The sequence below is a fragment of the Kogia breviceps genome, chromosome 4 (genome assembly GCF_026419965.1).
Source record: "Kogia breviceps isolate mKogBre1 chromosome 4, mKogBre1 haplotype 1, whole genome shotgun sequence".
Lineage (NCBI taxonomy): Eukaryota > Metazoa > Chordata > Mammalia > Artiodactyla > Physeteridae > Kogia > Kogia breviceps.
Window position 1 is genome coordinate 136265372 of NC_081313.1, and position 19968 is coordinate 136285339.

The following is a 19968-nucleotide window of genomic DNA, read 5'->3' on the forward strand; positions in this document are numbered from 1 at the left end:
GAAGTTTAAACATGTTAATATATGTAAAATGCTTAGAACAATGCCTTACACTGCTTTTACTATTATTTTTTAGGTACTAACATCATGGGTAACTTTTGCTGTCTCCTTTACACCTTTCCTTATTGTCCGAACTTTCTTTTTTACAGTAACTTCATAGTCTGGAAAAAAAAAAACAACAACTTTTTTTATTTTAGCAAAATAACAGAGAGAAGGAAGGAAAGAAGGAAGGGAGGAAGGGATAAAGAGAGGAAGGAAAGAAAGGAGGAGAGAAGGGAGAGAGGGAGGGAAGATTTGCCCTCTAGGGCTAATTCCAATTTCCCCTACAGCTGAACTCTTCATTGGATCTTTTTTTTTAAAATAAATTTACTTATTTTATCTATTTATTTTTGGCTGCATTGGGTCTTCGTTGCTGCACGTGGGCTTTCTCTACTTGCGACGAGCGGGGGCTACTCTTCATTGCATTGCATAGGCTTCTTACTGCGGTGGCTTCTCTTGTTGCGGAGCACGGACTCTAGGTGCGCGGGCTTCAGTAGTTGTGGCACGTGGGCTCAGTAGTTGTGGCTCGTGGGCTCTAGAGCACAGGCTCAGTAGTTGTGGTGCACGGGCTTAGTTGCTCTGTAGCATGTGGGATCTTCCCGGACCAGGTCTCAACCCCGTGTCCCCTGCATTGGCAAGTGCATTCTTAACCACTGCGCCACCAGGGAAACCCCCACTGAATCATTTTAATCGCTATTATTTGAATAAGACTTGAGGGGATTTTTTTTTACCCCAGGAAGATTAAAAATTATTTTGTAATGCAAATGGTCCTTCTCTGGTGTATTTGTCCTATACTTAGGGAATTGGAAGTTTCTTAAAGGCAATGCAAACATGAGTGCCCATTCAGATAAGGGCAATCTTTTCTTCCCCTAATTTTAATTTTGAACATTTTTTTAAAATACAAAAATAAATAAATAAATTTATATTTTAAAAAATAGGGCTTCCCTGGTGGCACAGTGGTTGAGAGTCTGCCTGCCGATGCAGGGGACACGGGTTCGTGCCTTGGTCTGGGAAGATCCCACATACCGCGGAGCGGCTGGGCCCATGAGCCATGGCCGCTGAGCCTGCACGTCCAGAGCCTGTGCTCCGCAACGGGAGAGGCCACAACAGTGAGAGGCCCGCATACCGGAAAAAAAAAAAAAAAAAAAAGTTACCCAGATCACTATATAATTACAAATGTGGTGTCATAAAGGAAGTTGTCACACCATATATACTTCAATTTTACTTTTGATTATCTACTATTAATAATAACTTTGACTAACACTGGTTGTGGTATTAATTAGGAGATTTCCAGTTGTGACAGAAACCCAACTGAAAGTAGCTTAAGAGAAAAAAGGAATTTATTGGTTCACCCTTGGCACACCCAGAAGCAGAAGCTTAAATGATAACTCCCTTTGAATTTCCAGACCCCAGCTTCCTCCTCAGTGTTAATTTCTCAGGTAGCCTCTCTCAATGGGGTCAAAGAGATGGTTTCTGGCAATCCAGGTATACAAGGATCTATAAAATTCTAGATCCAGGGGAAAGAAAAATGCCCTCTGTCCCAAGGTGCCTGTATCAAACCCTTAAAGAAGACCTGATTTGCCCAGTTTGGACCATGTGCTCTTTTTGAACCAATCTTTCAGGCCAAAGGAATGAATGTTCCCATTGGTCAGGCTGGATCCTATGCCCACGCATTGTGCCTGGGGGACTGGCAGGATAGATGCCATCCAAACTCTAAAGAATGGTTGTCATACCAGCGTAAGAGGTGTTGGATGGTCAAAAGCCATCTGGCCACCCCATGGCAGTGTCTGAAATTCTGCCTTTTCACAAAGCCTTCATAATAGAGTGCACACTCCTAACCAAATTCAGGCAGGTAGGGATAGAAGGCAAAGGCTTCCAGCTTCTAGCTTGGTCAATGTCTTAGCAGGCTGAGTCCACCAGAGGTCAGGGCAGAGCACAAAGCAGGAATGGTCCAGGAGCTGGCTCTTCAACCCTGCTCAAATCAGCAGCTCACACCTCAGTCCCTGGGAACACCGAGACTGCAGTCACCACAAACAAAACCCAGGCTGCAGCAAGGGACCAGATTTCCTTCAGAATTGGCTACCTAAGGGACAGGTCTAGACGGGAGCAGGGGCAGACAGGGAGAGAGAAGTGATTTCTAAAACATTCTATTCTGCAGTTGTACATGTTATGCTGAAGAAACACAGCTACAGTGCCCCAGAATCATGCAAAATGAAACACAAAATGTATCAGGACAGAATCGACCAGAAAAGCTAGATTCTGGTCTCTGCCACCACCTGCTTCTCTCGACTCTCCTTCCACCACACTTCTGCCTGCTCTCTATGTCAGCCACACTGATTGACTTTCTGCAATTCAATCATACCACGCTTGTTTCCTCAGACCCTTTTGCCTTGTGGTACCCTCTGCTCGGAGAGTCCCTTTCGTAGATCTTGTCCCTTCCTGTCAAGGAAATTTCATATGAAATGTTAGTACCAATCTAAAGTAATGTCAGGCTTCCCTGGTGGTGCAGTGGTTGAGAGTCTGCCTGCCGATGCAGGGGACACGGGTTCGAGCCCTGGTCCGGGAAGATCCCACATGCCGCGGAGCGGCTGGGCCCGTGAGCCATGGCCGCTGAACCTGCGTGTCCGGAGCCTGTGCTCCGCAACGGGAGAGGCCACAACAGTGAGAGGCCCGCGTACCGCCAAAAAATAAATAAATAAATTAAAATAAAATAAAGTAATGTCCCACCCAGTAGCACTGACACATCACCATGTTTATTTCCTTCATATCATTCATCACGCTTCTCAGTACGGCTGTTAATTTGTTAACTTGTCGTTTTCCCCACCCCACAACAAAGCACAGGAAACTCAGGGTCTTTCTTCTGAAGTTTATCCAGCACCCAGAATAGTGTCTCCTCAGAGCATAAGGGCCCAGGAAACATTTGATGAATGAACAAACTAATGAATGAGCCCCAGTTTCCCACATATAAAATGGTTAGATTATGCTATATTAGCAATGGCTACCATACATCGCTGGGCACATTGGTTGGGCACTTCGTTGCAGTGTGCGGGCTTCTCACTGCGGTGGCTTCTCTTGTGGCGGAGCACGGGCTCTAGGCACGTGGGCTTCAGGAGTTGTCGCTCGCAGACTCTAGTGCGCAGGCTCAGTAGTTGTGGCGCATGGGCTTAGTTGCTCCATGCCATGTGGGATCTTCCTGGACCAGGGCTCGAACCCATGTTCCCTGCATTGGCAGGCGGATTCTTAACTACTGCGCCATCAGGGAAGCCCCTGCCATTGTGTTTTGATTCCATTATAAAGATCAGTTCATCAGGTAGTGTGAAAAGTGATTTTCTTTTGAGGTGACCTGGACCAATCTCACCAGCTTTTCCCAGGTTTAAACTGATCTTGGGACACCTTGCCTTCAACCCCCGCAGCAAGTCTAACATGCTGCAGGGCTCTCCACCATCTCTGCTGAGGAGGAGACCCATGCTGGCAACAACCACCTCCTCAAGACCAACAGCAAGGGTACCTTTGCCAAGGTGAAGTTGGCCTGACACATCCTGACTGGGAAGGAGGTAGCTGTGAAAATCATTGACAAGACTCAACAGGATTCCTCCAGTCTCCAGGGACTATCCCACAAAGTAAAATTCATGAAGGCTTTGAATCATCCCAATACAGTGAGGTTATTTGAAGTGATAGAGGCTGAGGACAAGACTCCTTGTCATGGAATATGCTACTGGAAGAGAGTACCTAGTGGCTCTTGGCAGTTTGCAAGAAAAAGAGATACAAGTCAAATTCTGCCAGATAGAGTCTTCTATAAAGTACCAGCACCAGAAGTGTATTATCCTGGATGCTGACATGACCACCAAGATTGCAGACCTTGGCTTCTGCATCAAACTCACCTTTAGCAATAAGCTGGATACCCTCTGTGGCAGTCCCCTGTTATGCTGTCCTGGAACTCTCCCAGGGCCAAAAGTATGATGGACCCTCCATTGCTGTGTAGAGCTTAGGAGTCATCCTTTATACTGGTCAGTGGATCCCTGCCTTTGATGAGCAGAACTTCAAGGAGATATGAGAGGGAGTACTGGGCAAAATATACCATATTCTCTTAGACTTGTGCATGGAATATGAAAACCTGCTCAAGAAATCTTTCATTTTCAATCCCAGCAAGAGATGCTTTAGAGTAAATCATGGAGGATTCATGAACAAATGTGGGTCAAGAAGATGAGAAGCTAAGGCTTTATGTAGAGCCACTCTCTAACTACAGGACCCTGAAGACTGAGCTGATGCATCCATAGGTTACACACAGAAAGGAATCCTAGGATTCACTTAGGTTAATTGCAAAACACTGCAGCCCAGCACAACCTCCAGTGTGTCCCTGCGGCCTCCTCCCCCACCCAAAACTTTAGCAGCGATGCTGGGACCCCAGATGGAACAAATTTCCTCCACAGTTTATCCAAAGGAAATTCCCTACACACTGGGCAGTACATTTGGGAGCAGCAGATCTTTGCCTCAATTTGATCCCAGCCTCTCCCTCGGGCAATAACCACAGCTAACACTGGGCCACTGGCGGCTTCTTCAGCAAGTTCTCCCTCAGGTTTACATGAAGGTATGCTTATTTCAGGTGTGCCAGAAGGAACCTGCATAAACCTGCAAGGAAACAGCATATGGAGATACTCAAAGCTAGGGAAGCCAAGCCACACACTGCACTTTACATGGAGTATGAAGATCACAAACTCCATGGAGTCCTTTAACATGCCATGAAAATTCAGCAAGGTGCTCGACACAAAAAGCTGCCTGTATGAGCTGAATAAGAAATGGTGCTACTGTGCATGCATGGCACCCCAGGGCCAAGAAGGCTTCCTGCAGTGGGAGGCAGAGGTGTGCAAACTCCCACAATGGTCCCTCAACAGGGTCATTTAAACACACAGCCAGCACCTCCATGGCCCTCAAAAGCATTGCCTCTAAAATAACCAAGGAGCTTAAGCTTTAAAAGGCTGCCAGATTTTTAGGGCAGTTACTCTATATGATACTCTTTTTTCTTTTTTGCGGTACGCGGGTCTCTCACTGTTGTGGCCTCTCCCGTTGCGGAGCACAGGCTCCGGACACGCAGGTTCAGCGGCCATGGCTCACGGGCCCAGCCGCTCTGCGGCATGTGGGATCTTCCCGGACCAGGGCTCGAACCCGTGTCCCCTGCATCGGCAGGCAGACTCTCAACCACTGCACCACCAGGGAGGCCCTCTATATGATACTCTTAACCATAGATTCATATCCTTGTAAGTTCATCTGTCCAGAAACAGAATGTACAACACCAGGAGTAAATCCTAATGTAGACTATGGACCTTGGGTAATGATGACATGTCAATGTAAGGGTCATCAGTTATAACAAATGTACCAACCTGGTGGGGGATGTTGACAGTGGGAGAGGCTATGCATGTGTGGGGACAGGGAGAATATTAAATCTCTATCTTCCTCTTAATTTTCATGTGAACCTAAAACTGTTCTTTAAAACAAAAAAGTCTTTTTTTAAAAGGCTGCCAGGAACCACCTAGGAGACAGAAGGACGGGCCAGCTGGCTCCGTCTGCCAGCCTGCTACCTAGCCACACCCCAAAGGCAGTGACTGGACTGGTCTGTTTCCCCTGGGACACTCATCCCCTCCCCTGCCCTTCTGGGTCTTTTCTTCCTTGTTTGTGAGAGAGGGCAGATTGTTCTGTAAAATAAAGATAAAAAACAAAACTCTTCCTACTTCCTCTTTCCTCCTTCTTCCTTTCCTTGCCCCTCCTCCTCCCCCTCTTATATTTTGGCCTACACAGAAAAAAATTGGTTACATACAGAGGGAATTGAGCAAATAGTTAAATACATCAAGGATAATGAAAACCAGGTTTCTCCATGGAAAAAGAGTTTCAAATATGGAAAAGGATAGGATAGAATAGAATAGAATAGAATAGAATAGAATAGAATAGAATAGAATAGAATAGAATGCTCAGAAACAAACCCCCACACTTATGTAATATTGATAGATGACAGAGGGGACATATCAGTAGGGAAAGGAGTAACTGTTCATTAAATACAGCTGTAAAAAAAAAATTGCAATCCATGTAGAAAAGGAAGAAATTGAATCCCTGCCTCAAATTATAACCAAAAATCAGTTCTATTGTAATAAGGGCATAAATATGAAAACAAAACTTTTATTTTTATTATTTCTTATTGAAGTATAGTTGATTTACAATATTATGTTAGTTTTAGGTGTACAGCACAGTGATTCAGGTTTGGTTTTTTTGGCAGATTATATTCCATTATAGGCTATCACAAGATAATGAATATAACTCCCTGTGCTATACAGTAAATCCTTGTTGCTTATCTATTTTATGTATAGTTGTTTGTATCTATTAATCCCAGATACAATCTGTTAATTCCAGAGGGGGAGGAGGGACAAATTAGGAGTATGGAATTAACAAAACTTTTATTTTTAAATAGAAAACATTAAGTGGATTTTTTTAAACCTTGAGGTAGGGAATGATCTCTAATCAGGACATAAAAAGCATTGACGGGCTTCCCTGGTGGCGCAGTGGTTGAGAGTCCGCCTGCCGATGCAGGGGACACGGGTTCGTGCCCCGGCCTGAGAAGATCCCGCATGCCGCGGAACGGCTGGGCCCGTGAGCCGTGGCCGCTGAACCTGGCCTATGCTCCGCAACGGGAGAGGCCACAGCAGTGACAGGCTGCGTACCGCTAAAAAAAAAAAAAAAAAAAAAAAAAAAGGACACCTTAAAGTATGTGAAATAAGTTACAAACTTGGAGCAAATATTCCCAGTACATGCAACTAACAAAGAATCAGCATCAAGAAAACCTCCTTTACAGCAATTAGAAAAGTACAAACAATTCATTGTAGGGGTCGGCACACTTTTTCTTAAAGGATCAGATTGCAAATACTTTAGTCTTTGAGGACTATCTGGCCTCTGTCACAACTGCTCAGCCATTATTTTTCAAAAGCAGCCATAGAAAATACATAACATGATTACTTTTTTTTTTTTTTGGTGTAGTGAAAAAAATTAAGATTTACTCTCTCAGCAACTTTCAGGTTTATAATACAACATTGTTAACGGTCACCATTCGGGCTTGCCTGGTGGCGCAGTGGTTGAGAGTCCGCCTGCCGATGCAGGGGACGCGGGTTCGTGCCCCTGTCCGGGAAGATCCCACATGCCCTGGAGCGGCTGGGCCCGTGAGCCATGGCCGCTGAGCCTGCGCGTCTGGAGCCTGTGCTCCGCAACGGGAGAGACCACACAACAGTGAGAAGCCCGCGTACCGCAAAAAAAAAAAAAAAGTCACCATTCTGTACATTAGATGAGGTGATAGAGATGATGTGAACTTACCCTATTGTAATAATTTTGCAATATATACACGTATCAAATTATCACATTGTACACCTTAAAACTTACACAATGTTGTATATCAATTATATCACAATGTAGCTGGAAAAAAATGCATTGCAAATTAACAGTGCTCCAATAAAACTTTAATTACAAAATGGGGGGCCAGCCCCATGGCCTTAGTTTGCCAATCTTTCTCATAAGGATTGGGGTTGAAATTTGAGTTTGTATCATCTTTCCCACATGATAAAATACTCCAAAACTTCATGGCTTAAAACAGTAAATATTATTTCTCATGATCCTGTGGATCAACTGGGCAGTTGTTCCGGTCTAGGCCAGCTCGGCAAATCTCTGTTATCAACTGGCAGCTTGGCTGGGACTGGTGGTTTTAGGCTGTATTATAGACTGAAGGTTTGCACTCCCTCAGAACTCATACGTTGAAACCTAATCCCCAATGTGATGGTATTTGGGGGTGAGGTCTTTGAGAGGTGACTAGGTCTTGAGGGTAGACCCTCATGAATGGGATTAATGCCCTTCAAAAAGAAACCTCTTGAATGTGCACCTCAAAGCTCATCTGCTTAGCAAAGCCACAAAGCACAAACCTCTCACTTTTTACCTATGTTTCCACCTAAAAACCAAAACAAAAAACCTACACCACACAGAACTCAGATTTGCTGAAAAATACTTTTCTAATCTCAGAAAAATCTCCGTGTGGCAGATGGCCTATGTGCCTCTGTCATGTGGTTCATTTAGGAGCACAGCCCAGAAGGGAGACTTCCTATTGGCTGCAGGTGGGAAACTGCGTGGACTCATGAAAAGTGAAAGGAGGACTTGGCTGCAGAGCTGGAGGTGGATATAGCTCTTCTCCTGACAGCCTGGGAATGGGAAGGTCACATCGACTCATGGGAGCTTCAGATTCAAGCCAACCAAGATTTAGGGACAACTCAAGAGGTTTCTAATCCCCTGGCATAATTTAGACACGTTTGGGGAAGAGAGCAAGTTCCCTACCTGAGATGACTTTTAAGACTTTCCAATGCAGACGGTATAAGCATTTCTTCAGGGTCCCCTGGAGGCAGCTCATTCATGAGGCATCACCTCTGGGGAGGGGCAGGGGGCTCCAGACAGTAAGCATATGGCACTTAAGACAAACAGCAGATGGTACCAACTTTTAAAGATGACTCTTTACTACTTAATCAACGGCTTCACCTCTAAATTATATTTTTACAGATATGCACCTATACAACTTAAAGTGGCTCTTCTAAGCAGGTGAGGACTTCCTCCTCAATGCTCTATAACAATTATTTGTGTTCTATATACTGAGTTTTTCCAGTAAATGTGGCTTAATATTTTAATTCTTAGAATGTGTCTTCTCGGGGCTTCCCTGGTGGCGCAATGGTTGAGTCCGCCTACCAACGCAGGGGACATGGGTTTGAGCCCTGGTCTGGGAAGATCCCATATGCCATGGAACAACTAAGCCCATGCGCCACAACTACTGAGCCTGCGCTCTAGAGTCCGTAAGCCACAACTACTGAGCCCACGTGCTGCAGCTACTGAAGCCCGTGTGCCTGTGCTCCACAAGAAAAGCCACCACAACGAGAAGTCCACACACCGCAAGGAAGAGTAGCCCCGGCTCGCCACAACCAGAGAAAGCATGTGTGCAGCAACAAAGACCGAACGCAGCCAAAATAAACAAAAATAAATAAATAAATTTATAAAAATAAAATAAAAGAATGTGTCTTCTCTATGTGATGAAACTAAATTCTGTTTTGTTTGTGGAATGACTAGCACAGGCCAACTCCCTCTCTTCACTTAACAAAAGACCAATGAGCTGTTAACCAAGCTGTTATCTCCATGGAACTACTTGCTAAATGCACTGATTTCGTAAGTATGTGGAATCCTTTTTCTTTTGAATCTGTATATCATATGTAAGACTGAATCTACTTAATAAACACTGAATAACAAAAAAAAAAAAGGAAAAAAAACCTCTTTAGGGAAAAATCTCTCCTGAGTATCTCCTCTTCTCTCACACCTACACTTCATTTGCCTTCACATCTAACACCAGATGTGTGGGGCTTCTCCCCACACCAAGCAATTCTGTGACACCGGCCTGGTGCCCTACAACTTAATTCGATTCTGATACCATCTACCTGGAGTAAGCATCAGATCCTCTGTGTTAAAGGGCTCAGTCCCACAAAACTGCCCCCTTCCCACCCCCAACTCCGTTTGGATGCTAAGCTCATATTCAGGTTGTTACCTGTACTTCTGACAGAATGGCTGTAAATCGGAAGTTCCCACAACCCCCTCCTCAAGTTTGATTAATTTGCTAGAGTGGCTCACAGAACTCAGGAAAACAGTTTACTCACTATTGATACATTACTGGTTTACTACAAAGAATATTAAGGATGTGAATGAAGAGCCAGATGAAGAGATACATAGGGTGAAGGCCAGAAGCGTCCCAAGCACAGGAGTTTGTCTCCATAGAGTGTGGGGTACACTGCCCTCTGGGCATGTGGGTACACTCTTGTTCACCAACCTGGAAAATCTCCGAGCCTCATTCTTTTAGATTTTTATGGAGGCTTTGTTATATAGGCACGATTGATTAAATCATTGGTGATTGGTGAGCAAACTCAATCTCCAGCCTCTCTCCCTTCCCCAGAGGTAGAGGGGTGGGAGGGGAGGCAGAAAGTTCCAATCCTCTAATGCTTTTATGGTTCCCTTGGCAACCAGCCCCCAACATTAAGGGCTATCCAAAAGTGACCTCAATAACATAAATTCAGGTGTGGTTGAAAAGCGTGCTTACATTACTTAGGAAATTTCAAGGGTCTTAGGAGCTCTGTGCCAGGAACAGGATGAAAATCGACTATATATTTGTTACAGACCACAAGAGAGCTCCCTTGTTCCCTCTACCATGTGAGGACATAGCCAGAAGACGGCCATGTATGAACCAAGCCCTCACCAGATGCTGAATCTGTTGGCACCTTGATCTTAGACTTCTCAGCCTTTAGGAACGTGAGAAATAAATGTCTGTTTATAAGCCACTCAGTCTCTGGTATTTCATTATAGCAGCCCAAACAGACTAAGACAGGGTGGTTCACTTACACGCGTGGTGGTTGGCAGAACAGTCAGAATAGGGGCCTCCTCTGGGCCCCTTGTCTTTTCTATCATGTGTTTTCATCTTCCAGGATGCTGATTTGGATTTTGACAGTAGTGGCAAAAAAGACTTCTAGCAGCAAGAAAGGGCAAGCCCAAAGCATAAGCAGTTTTCAGGCCTCTGCTTGCATCACATTTCTTAATGTTCCTTTGACTAAAACAGGTCATATGGACAAGCCCAGATTCAATAGGTAGAGAAATAGACTATCTATCATCTCTTGACGGAAGGATGAGCAAAGTCACATGGCAAAGGGGAATGTAATCTGGAATGGGAGGAACTTGCAGCCATTTTACAATCTACCTAATTGTAAACATTTAAACAACATGATGTAAATGCATAGTCTAGGTAGTCAGTGACTGCAAATACATAAATTACTAACTTCTCATGTTAGACTTCTCTGGTTTTCTATTCCTAAAGCAAAGCTTTTCCACCAATAACAAGTTTATAGAATAATCCATGACTTTGCTTTCACAAGCTCTCTTATGCCAATCTCTTATCCAAATGGGTCAACTGAGACATTCCTATAAACTATTTATATCAATGATTACCAAGAGAATAAGCACTCCCTCCCCTTGAACCTCGCTTAGAGAGACTTACCAGACTTGAGGTGAAAATACTCAAATAAACCACACAATTCTATAGCTAGAAAATGAAAAATACGTATAACTAATTTTTCTACTACAAACTACAGAATGTATCACATTTATAAAATAGAGGCATGGTTTTTAAATTTGAGAAACACCAACCTGATACTAAAGAGATTCCAATTTCCAAGTATACCCTGAGCTCTGTAGAGGCCATTTCTCTTTAAAAGAGACCCTGTGGTTACAGGATCCAGAGAGAGAGCATCCCTGGAACAGCCACAGGAATATTCTTCTCCTGGCTGAATCCACCCCCTGGCTGGTTGGCAGTTGGCAACCTGACAAGTGTTTTACATTCAAAAGGTCAACCTCTGAGTGAATCTGCCCAGAGCCTCTGGTGAAGAGGGCCTTGCCAATCACGCCTGGATGCCCAGGCCTGGCGTCTGTCCCTTGCCCCTGCCATTCTGACAGCTGTGTAAGAAGGGACCCAGGTTCCCAGCTTGGGCTGTCACTAAGTGACGGCAGCCCTTTTGCTGAAGGTCGAACTCTAATTCTCACTCCAGGGAGCCTTCCTTCTCTCTTTCTCTCTTTCAGCCTGTCCATCTTAATAATTGTTTGCGTTTTTCTGCTGCTTTATAGTCTTCAAAACATTTTCCCTTTCACACTCTCATTTGATCCTCCCCATAGGAGGAGAGTGTCAGAGCAATCATGAATTTCCCTGTTGTAAGAACAAACAGAGAGACTAGGCAATTGAGTGTTGGAAGAACGTACAACATAGCAGTTAAGAACAAAGGCTCCGGAGTTAGATTCCTGCCAGTCTCCTTCCATGTAACCTCGGGCAAACTGCATAATCTCTCTCTCTCTCTCTCTCTCTCCCTCCCCACCTCGGTTTCCCTGTATATAAAGTACAGATATTAATCTTTCCTATTTCATAAGGTTTTTGCAAGAACAAAGTATAAGAAATGTCTGGCATAAAACAATATCGCAATAAACCATAAGGATATGTTTATTATTTGTACTGCTTCTATTATTATCACATAGCTAGATTAGAGCAAAGCAAGGTCTAGAATGCACAACCATGGGCCTGAAAGCCTCACTATCTACATCCACCTTTCAATAAAGTGAGTGGGGGTTCTGGCTGTTCTGCTCTCCCACATGAGAAGCAAATTATCCCATGAAGGAGTAGGCTAGAGGACCTATCTTCTTAAAAGAAAACCTTTTCTTCCAGCTTGCTAAAACTTCAGAAAGGAGCCTGAGGGCCCTGAACTCTTATAGTTACCTCCAAAAAACAGGTATTATAAAAAACTGGGTTAGTCTCAGAATACTGTTAGCCTTTCCCTCCACAACCTATTATTCTAATCCAGGAAAGTCAGTATGTCCAGGAATATCAGCTCTACTGACAATCAAAGTTCTTGCTTTTAGCCAGGAGTTTCAAATCCTTCCCCAACCAACCTTTCATCAAATTTGCCCCAAAATCACCAAATTTTAATTGTCTGAGTTCCTTTTCCTCCTTCATCCCTGGGTAATTATCAATGAATGTGTTAGTGAAAGGTTATAAAATCATAAACAGGAAGAAGAAGGTGACCTAGTAACCTGGCTACTAACCCCTGAATAATCCACAGTTGACTTTGCCCACCACAAAGAAGATTAGAAATGTGTAGTTACAGGATGCAGAAACAAACAAATGTAAGCTTAGAAGTAGAAAAGAACTGAATTTCGAATGTAATAGTGACAACATAGAAAAAAAATCAAATGGGAGAGAATAGAGTCGGAATTCCCAGGAAATACATTAAACCATAGCTTTGAAAGACAATGAAAATAGAAAGAGAGAGAAAAATAACACAGAAATCTACCTTCATTGCACTGTGTCTGACCAAAGAACATTATAATGAATCTCCCACTACCATTAAATTAAACACAAATTGCTTTTGTTTCTAATTAACGTCGGCCTAAGCCAACGTGATGTGTGAAAGTCTTCTTTTTTAATGCCTCTGCCATGCCACAGAAATATATTACAACCAGAATGAAAGATTACGGATGCTTTCCAATAGCTTCCTCTAAAACATAAGCCAAACCTTATAGAAGGTATATGTGAGAGTCATTTGAATTCCAAATGCATTTAAAAGGACCAGCTCTATTACAGTGCATAGCAAATGAATCCATAATGAGGAGATATTCCAGACCAATTGTTTCCAAATTATGCTTTAGATTATCTTCATTTCTCTTTTGAAAATATGCCTTGTTATTTTTAGCATGGCATAAGAAACTGTTGACTTTCCTGGCATCAAATGACATCTCCAGTTTCTGTGCTCTCCCTTATTCCTTTACATACCAGCTTGGCCACTTCGGACTTAGACCCTTGTCATTCCCAGTAAACTCCTATCATCCTTCAAAGCCCAACTCAGATTTCACCTGCTCTGTGAAACTTTTGCCAGTACTCCCAGGTGGAGTTAGAAATCCCTCCTCGGTGTTCCCACCACCTTATATTCATGCAACATTTGTTCTACAGGTGGCCTTCAGCAAGAATCCTCTTTCAGTGTCTGAACTCACCAGGTTATAGGTATAGGCACAGTGCCTACATAGATGGATTGTGTTAACAATGAAGTAACAGAAATCTATAGGAGCTAGCTTAAATTTAAAAGGGTGGGGAGATGGGGCGCATATTAAAAGCATACATGGGAAGCTCATGGAATCCAAGCCAAGACTCAGGAAGAGACAGACATAAGAAATGGAAAGCCATCTGGAATCCAAAGGTCACTCTCTCCCACATTTCATCACCCATTCGCCCCTACATCTGCTTTGCTCTTTAATCACTAAGACTGACTTTTCTGTTATCAGCCTACACAACAAAAGGGCAGGGTGGTAGTGAAGGGACTCAGTTCCACCACAGTTTTTGTACCTATAGGGCAAGAGTCCAGCCATGTAAAAAGAATCCCTTGTTGTCTCTGCTTTGGTACCAATTCCAAATTCCAGAGGAGGAATCAGATTGCCTGACTTGAATCAGGTGTCCACAGTGACCCATCTTGCTAAGTTTAGATGGTCAGGGCTATGTGGTTCAAATTCAACTAGTGGGGGCACTGCAAGGGAAGCAAAAGAGAAGGGAGAATCATTGTGAGCTAAGAGACAGCTCAAAAGGTGACACCTATACAGACATTCTGTTGACTAGAATGGAGGGAGGGAGAGAAAGAAGAAGGGAGGGAAGGAGGGGGGATAAATCCAAATACACTTGGAGGGCTTCCTCATGGTGATAAGAGTCAAACTAGAAGATTAGGAACTTAGTGTCTTACTGGGGATGCTCATGAAATCCGGTGGTAGTGACATCATCATTGTACATACGCATGTGTTGAGTATCTACAGGTAAGTAGCCACTGATATAGACACTTACCTTCAAAGAACGTGTATGTCAATCAATACCAGGGATCTGAAGCTCAGGAAAAATAAAAAATAAGCAGCATTCACTGAAGAACCCCAAACCAAAAAACCATATATCTGTCAGTGGCATCTGCTCCAAATGACCTAAAAGTCTGTGGTCTGCATGTTTAGTAAGCATTAAAACCTCTGGGAGGGGCTTCCCTGGTGGCGCAGTGGTTGAGAGTCCGCCTGCCGATGCAGGGGACACGGGTTCGTGCCCCGGTCCGGGAAGATCCCACATGCCGCAGAGCGGCTGGGCCCGTGAGTCATGGCACTGAGCCTGCGCGTCCGGAGCCTGTTCTCCGCAGTGGGAGAGGCCACAGCAGTGAGAGGCCCGCGTACCACAAAAAAAAAAAAAAAAAAAAACCTCTCGGAGGCAGAAGAGAAACCCACATCTATTCACACTAAAATGTAAATGTGTGCTTACAGCAGACAATTAACTGCCCTTTGGACACCACACAGTCAATAATATTAAAGCCTTGGTATAGGGTCAAGGTTTCCCAAAGTGTGGTTCACATTGGAAACTTAGCCAAGAAATCTGCATACTTAACAAGCTCGTGAGAAACTTCTCATGTACAGCACCACTATGAACTACTGGGGTAAGCAGCCTCTAAAGTGACCCCTGGAAATCTCCAAGCTACACCGTTTTTGTAGGCCCCTCCCACACTGTACCAGGTGTGGTTTGTATGACCAATAGCATATAGCAGAAGTGACAGTATGTCACTTCCAATATTAGGTTATAAAAGGATCGCAGTCCATGCCTTGAGATTCTCTCCCCTGAACCCACCCCCTCTCCTTCTCACTTTGCTTCTCCCCATCCTTCTCCCTTTCCCTATCCTTCTGTCTATCTTTTCTTAGATCACTCATACTGGTGGAAACCATATGATGAACAGCCTTATGGAGAGAACTCTGTGGCAAGAAACTGAAGCCTCCTGCCAAGAGCCACATGAGTGAGCTTAGAAGTGGATACTCCAGCACCTTCAGAAACTGCAGCTCGACTGCAACATCATAAGCGACTGAAATCAGAACCACTCAGCTCAGCCATTCCTAGATCCCTGACCCTCAGAAATCGTGGGATAATAAATGTTCATTGTTTTATTTTTATTTTTAGCCGCACCGCAAAGCTTGCGGGATCTTAGTTCTCCAACCAGGGGTTGAACCCAGCCACAGCAGTGAAAGCGCTGAGAACTAACCACTGGACCACCAGGGAATTCCCAAATGTTCATTGTTTTAACCTGCTATGTTTTGAGATAATTTGTTACACAGCAATAAATTACAGATAGCTAGTCTACAAAGACTGCCCCTTCCTGTACCTGATAACTGCTTCTCATAACAAGAGATGGAATTTATTTCTCCTCCATTTAAATCTGGTCTGGCCCTGTGATTGGCTTGAGTAATAGAAGGCTGCAGAAGTGACATTCTGCAAATTCTGAGCCCAATTCTTTTTGTTTGTTTGTTTTTGTTTTTGTTTTTTGTGTTACGCGGGCTTCTCACTGTTGTGGTCTCTCCCGTTGCGGAGCGCAGGCTCCGGATGCGCAGGCTCAGCGGCCCAGGCTCACAGGCCCTGCCGCTCCGCGGCATGTGGGATCTTCCTGGACTGGGGCACGAACCCGTGTCCCCTGCATTGGCAGGCGGGTTCTCAACCACTGTGCCACCAGGGAAGCCCGAGCCCAATTCTTAAGAGAACTAGAAGCTTCTACTTCCTACTGTTTGGAAACCAGACACATGCTATGAGCAGCCAAAGCCACATGGAAAGGATATATGAAGGAGAAGTGAGGTGCTCTGTTTGGCATTCCCAGCTCAGCTCCCAGCCAACACTGACTGTGCGCCAGGTGAGTGAGCCACCTTGGATGTCCCACCCAATTGAGCCCTCCAGATGACTGCAGCCTCTCCCAACACCATGTGAAGCAAAACTGCCCAGTCAACCCAAAGAATCGGGAAAAATAAAAAATGGTTGCTGTTATTTTAAGTCACTAATTTTAGGGGTAGTTTCTATGTAGCAGTAGAAACCAAAATACACTGTCTTAGGCTAATGAATTTATTCATTAATCAGTCTATAAGTGAAGTATAGATAGCTGTCCAAAGAACCTTTCTGGGCAAAGAACTTATGCATGTAAGATAGTCCTACACCTTGCATCTCCTTTGGATCCACCATGATGCTGGGTATCTACTAGAGGCTCACATAGGCTTTTTGATATTGGTTCCCCCAGTTTCTTTCCTGAAGAAAGAAACATCATGAAGATGATGTTTCTTCATGTAACATCATGAAGAACTAACATTTCCTGAGCTCTAATAGGTGACAGGCACCACCCTAAATAGTTTACTTCTCTTAACTTACTAAAGTATTGGGTTGGCCAAAAAGTTCGTTCAGGTTTTTCCATAACATCCTACAGAAAAACCTGAAAGAACTTTTTGGTGAACCCAATATTACAATAACACTAAGAGATAGGTCCTGGTATCTCCATTCTCCATATGGGGAAAGTGGGCCTGGAAAGGTAAAGGACTTGCCCAAGCTCACCCACAGCTAATAATTGATGGAACCTGGAGAGTCCAACTTGGCATCCATACTCTTAACCACTACTCTACACTATCCTCAGTCCTATGAGGTAGATGCTGCTATTACCATTTTAAAGACAGGGAACCTGAGGCTTAGGGAGTCCCTGGCACAAAGTTCACACAGTTAATAAAGAGAAGAGCTACAAGGAAAACTTCCTCTAATACCAACGTTCTTAAACAAAATCCTATTCTTCACCCCCACATTTGAAGAATGTGCAGATTGTAGCAGGGTCTGGTCCAGTCATGTATTCTCAGCTCTTCTAGGCTCTACCTTATCAGGTATTTTAAGAACAAGGGTCAGTGACTCATGCATCCGTGATGTAAACTCAGCAGCTCCTTAATCTTCCCTGCCTCCCTTTTGGAGATCATCATAACTTAGAAATATTCCCTTGAGTTCTTTAAATACTCTGCAAACAGCTGGCCCATTTTCAGGAACTCAGAAGACACACACCATATTTAGAGTTCAGAGAGGGGGAAAAAAAAATCCTCACAGATCTGCAAGAGAGAAGTATTTCTTCTGTAACTCCCCTCATTCTGAAAACCCTTTTGCTCTCTCCTACTTTTAACTGTGAACCTCACCCCCATCCAGGAAATGTACATTTCACCTCCATGCCCTACAAACAATGAAGAAAAAAAAGAAACCAAAATTTCCCACACACTATTTCATTTGATTCTCATGAGTTTCTTTTAACAGAAAAAGGTATTTCACAGATGCAGCATGATGATTTATTGAGAATTTACTGTAGAATGATAATCTACTGAGATATTTCTCTGTGTCTATTTCTTATCTATCAGGAAGGAATGAATGGTATTTACTCCTTCCCAGAAGGTCTTTCTTCCAGGGCCAAAAAGGAAAGCTGTCTAAAAGGGATGGGGGTGGGAGGACCCTAATTACAACCCAAATCATATTGGTCAGTTCTGAAGGCTCTACCCAGGGTCAGGCCTTCAGGAGAGACAGACTTTTTCTAGCAGGGCTGTAAATACTCAGCCAGTTGGCCAGAGGGGATTTGGGCAAAACATTCTAGGGGCAACTAGTCTGCAACTAATTAGGTTGTTCAGAATGAAGAGGAGTAGTCACTTGATGTTTTGGTGCATTGAGGGTAATCTGAGGTGAGATTCCTCAGGCCTGTGGCTGGGGAATGAAGAACTGGCCCTCCTCGCACTCACGGTCTCTGAGGCATTGGTCTGAGTCCCCAGTGCTGTGACCTTGGGAACCTCAGCCACAATCCCATAGTAGGGCTTGGCACCATGGTGACCACTTTGAACTGAGGGCCAGAAACCTTCGCCTTTTTCCTGGACTGCATAAGCCATGAATCTCCGACCAGGCTAGGAAAGGGAGCCGCTGCTACCCCCATACCCACATATACACACAAATGACTGGTACTGTCTGCCTAGTCAACCTTGACAAGTGGGGGCCTAAGCGAGGCTTAATATTTTTAGGATATGTGACACACGGCATTGCTTGCGCCCCACTTCATGAAACAAATATACTTCCCACAACACATTTCCTATCAGCACACAGGGAAAATAAATTTACTTTAATCTCAATTTCTTTAACATTAACCTTTTCCTCTCTTTCCTCCCCTTGGTTCTCTGATATCATTCCTGTTGCATAGGCGATACTTGAGGCAAGTCACTTCTTGTTTCTTTTACACATTTGCTTGTTTCATCCCCTCTGGTCCTCCAGAAAATCATTTCCATTATATAGCATTTTTCCTTTATCAGACCATTTACAGAATGTCAACTAGCTTCTGAGCACTGATTGGCAAACTAAGACCCACAGGCCAAATCCTGCCCACAGCCTGTGTTTGTAAATAAAGTTTCATTGGGATACAGCCGCTCCCATTCAATCATGTATTATCTGTGGCTGTTTTTGCACTTTATCAGCACATTTCAGTCTTTGCAATAGGGACTCTCAAAGCCTAGAATGTTTACTACCTGGTCTCATTCAGAAAAAGTTTGCCAACCCTTGGTCTAGCAGAAGAAAAATACATGTTGTACTGCATATTATTAACCAGTACTCTATCCATCTTTGGGTGATGCTTTAAATAGAGGTCAACGCAAAGTGTTCTGGGGAGCACCATTAGATTTTAAATGGTCCCACATACATGGTTTATAGCTGCCATCTATATGAAGTTGAGGCTTCATATTGCAAATAATAAACTATTCAAGCTACAGTTAGTCAAAAAGAATTTTTTGGGACTTCCCTGGTGGCGCAGTGGTTAAGAATCCGCCTGCCAATGCAGGGGACATAGGTTCAATCCCTGGTCCGGGAAGATCCCACATGCCGTGGAGCAACTAAGCGCGTGTGCCACAACTACTGAGCCTGCGCTCTAGAGCCCGCGAGCCACAACTACTGAGCCCTTGCATCACAACTACTGAAGCCTGCGTGCCTGGAGCCTGTGCTCCGCAACGAGAGAAGCCACCTCAATGAGAAGCCCGCGCACCACAATGAAGAGTAGCTTCCCCCTCGCGACAACTAGAAAAAGCCCACACACAGCAACGACGACCCAACTCAGCCAAATGTAAATAAATAAAATAAATAAATTTTTAAAAATAGGCAAACTGAATTATACCATTTAAAAAAAAAGAATTTTTTATAAAATAATATGATGTTGGTTTCTTCTCTACCAGTCAGAATTCAATTAGGTAACAGAACCACTATCAGTATTACGGAATATAAAATTTACTAAGTTTATTATAGAAATGATATTTTGCACAATTGTGGGAGATGCGGGGGAAGAAAAGGTCTGGAAAGGGCAACTGGAGGACCAGGGGAAAGTCACTAACCAGCCTTCCTTGAAGCCTGGCCTGAGAGGACAAGCTGGAACAGAGTAAGGAAGCAATGAGGGTACAGAATAGCTTGTGTCTACTAATGTCTACATT

General features: G+C 43.9%; 1 long non-coding RNA gene and 1 pseudogene across 1 annotated transcript in view; one reads left to right on the top strand and one right to left on the bottom strand.

Annotated features, from left to right (window-relative positions):
• Positions 1 to 19968, bottom strand: part of LOC136794064 (uncharacterized) — a 374692-nt gene that overhangs the window by 292488 nt on the left and 62236 nt on the right. The window lies entirely within an intron of this gene.
• LOC131755754 (serine/threonine-protein kinase MARK2 pseudogene) lies at positions 2241 to 4348 on the top strand (annotated as a pseudogene).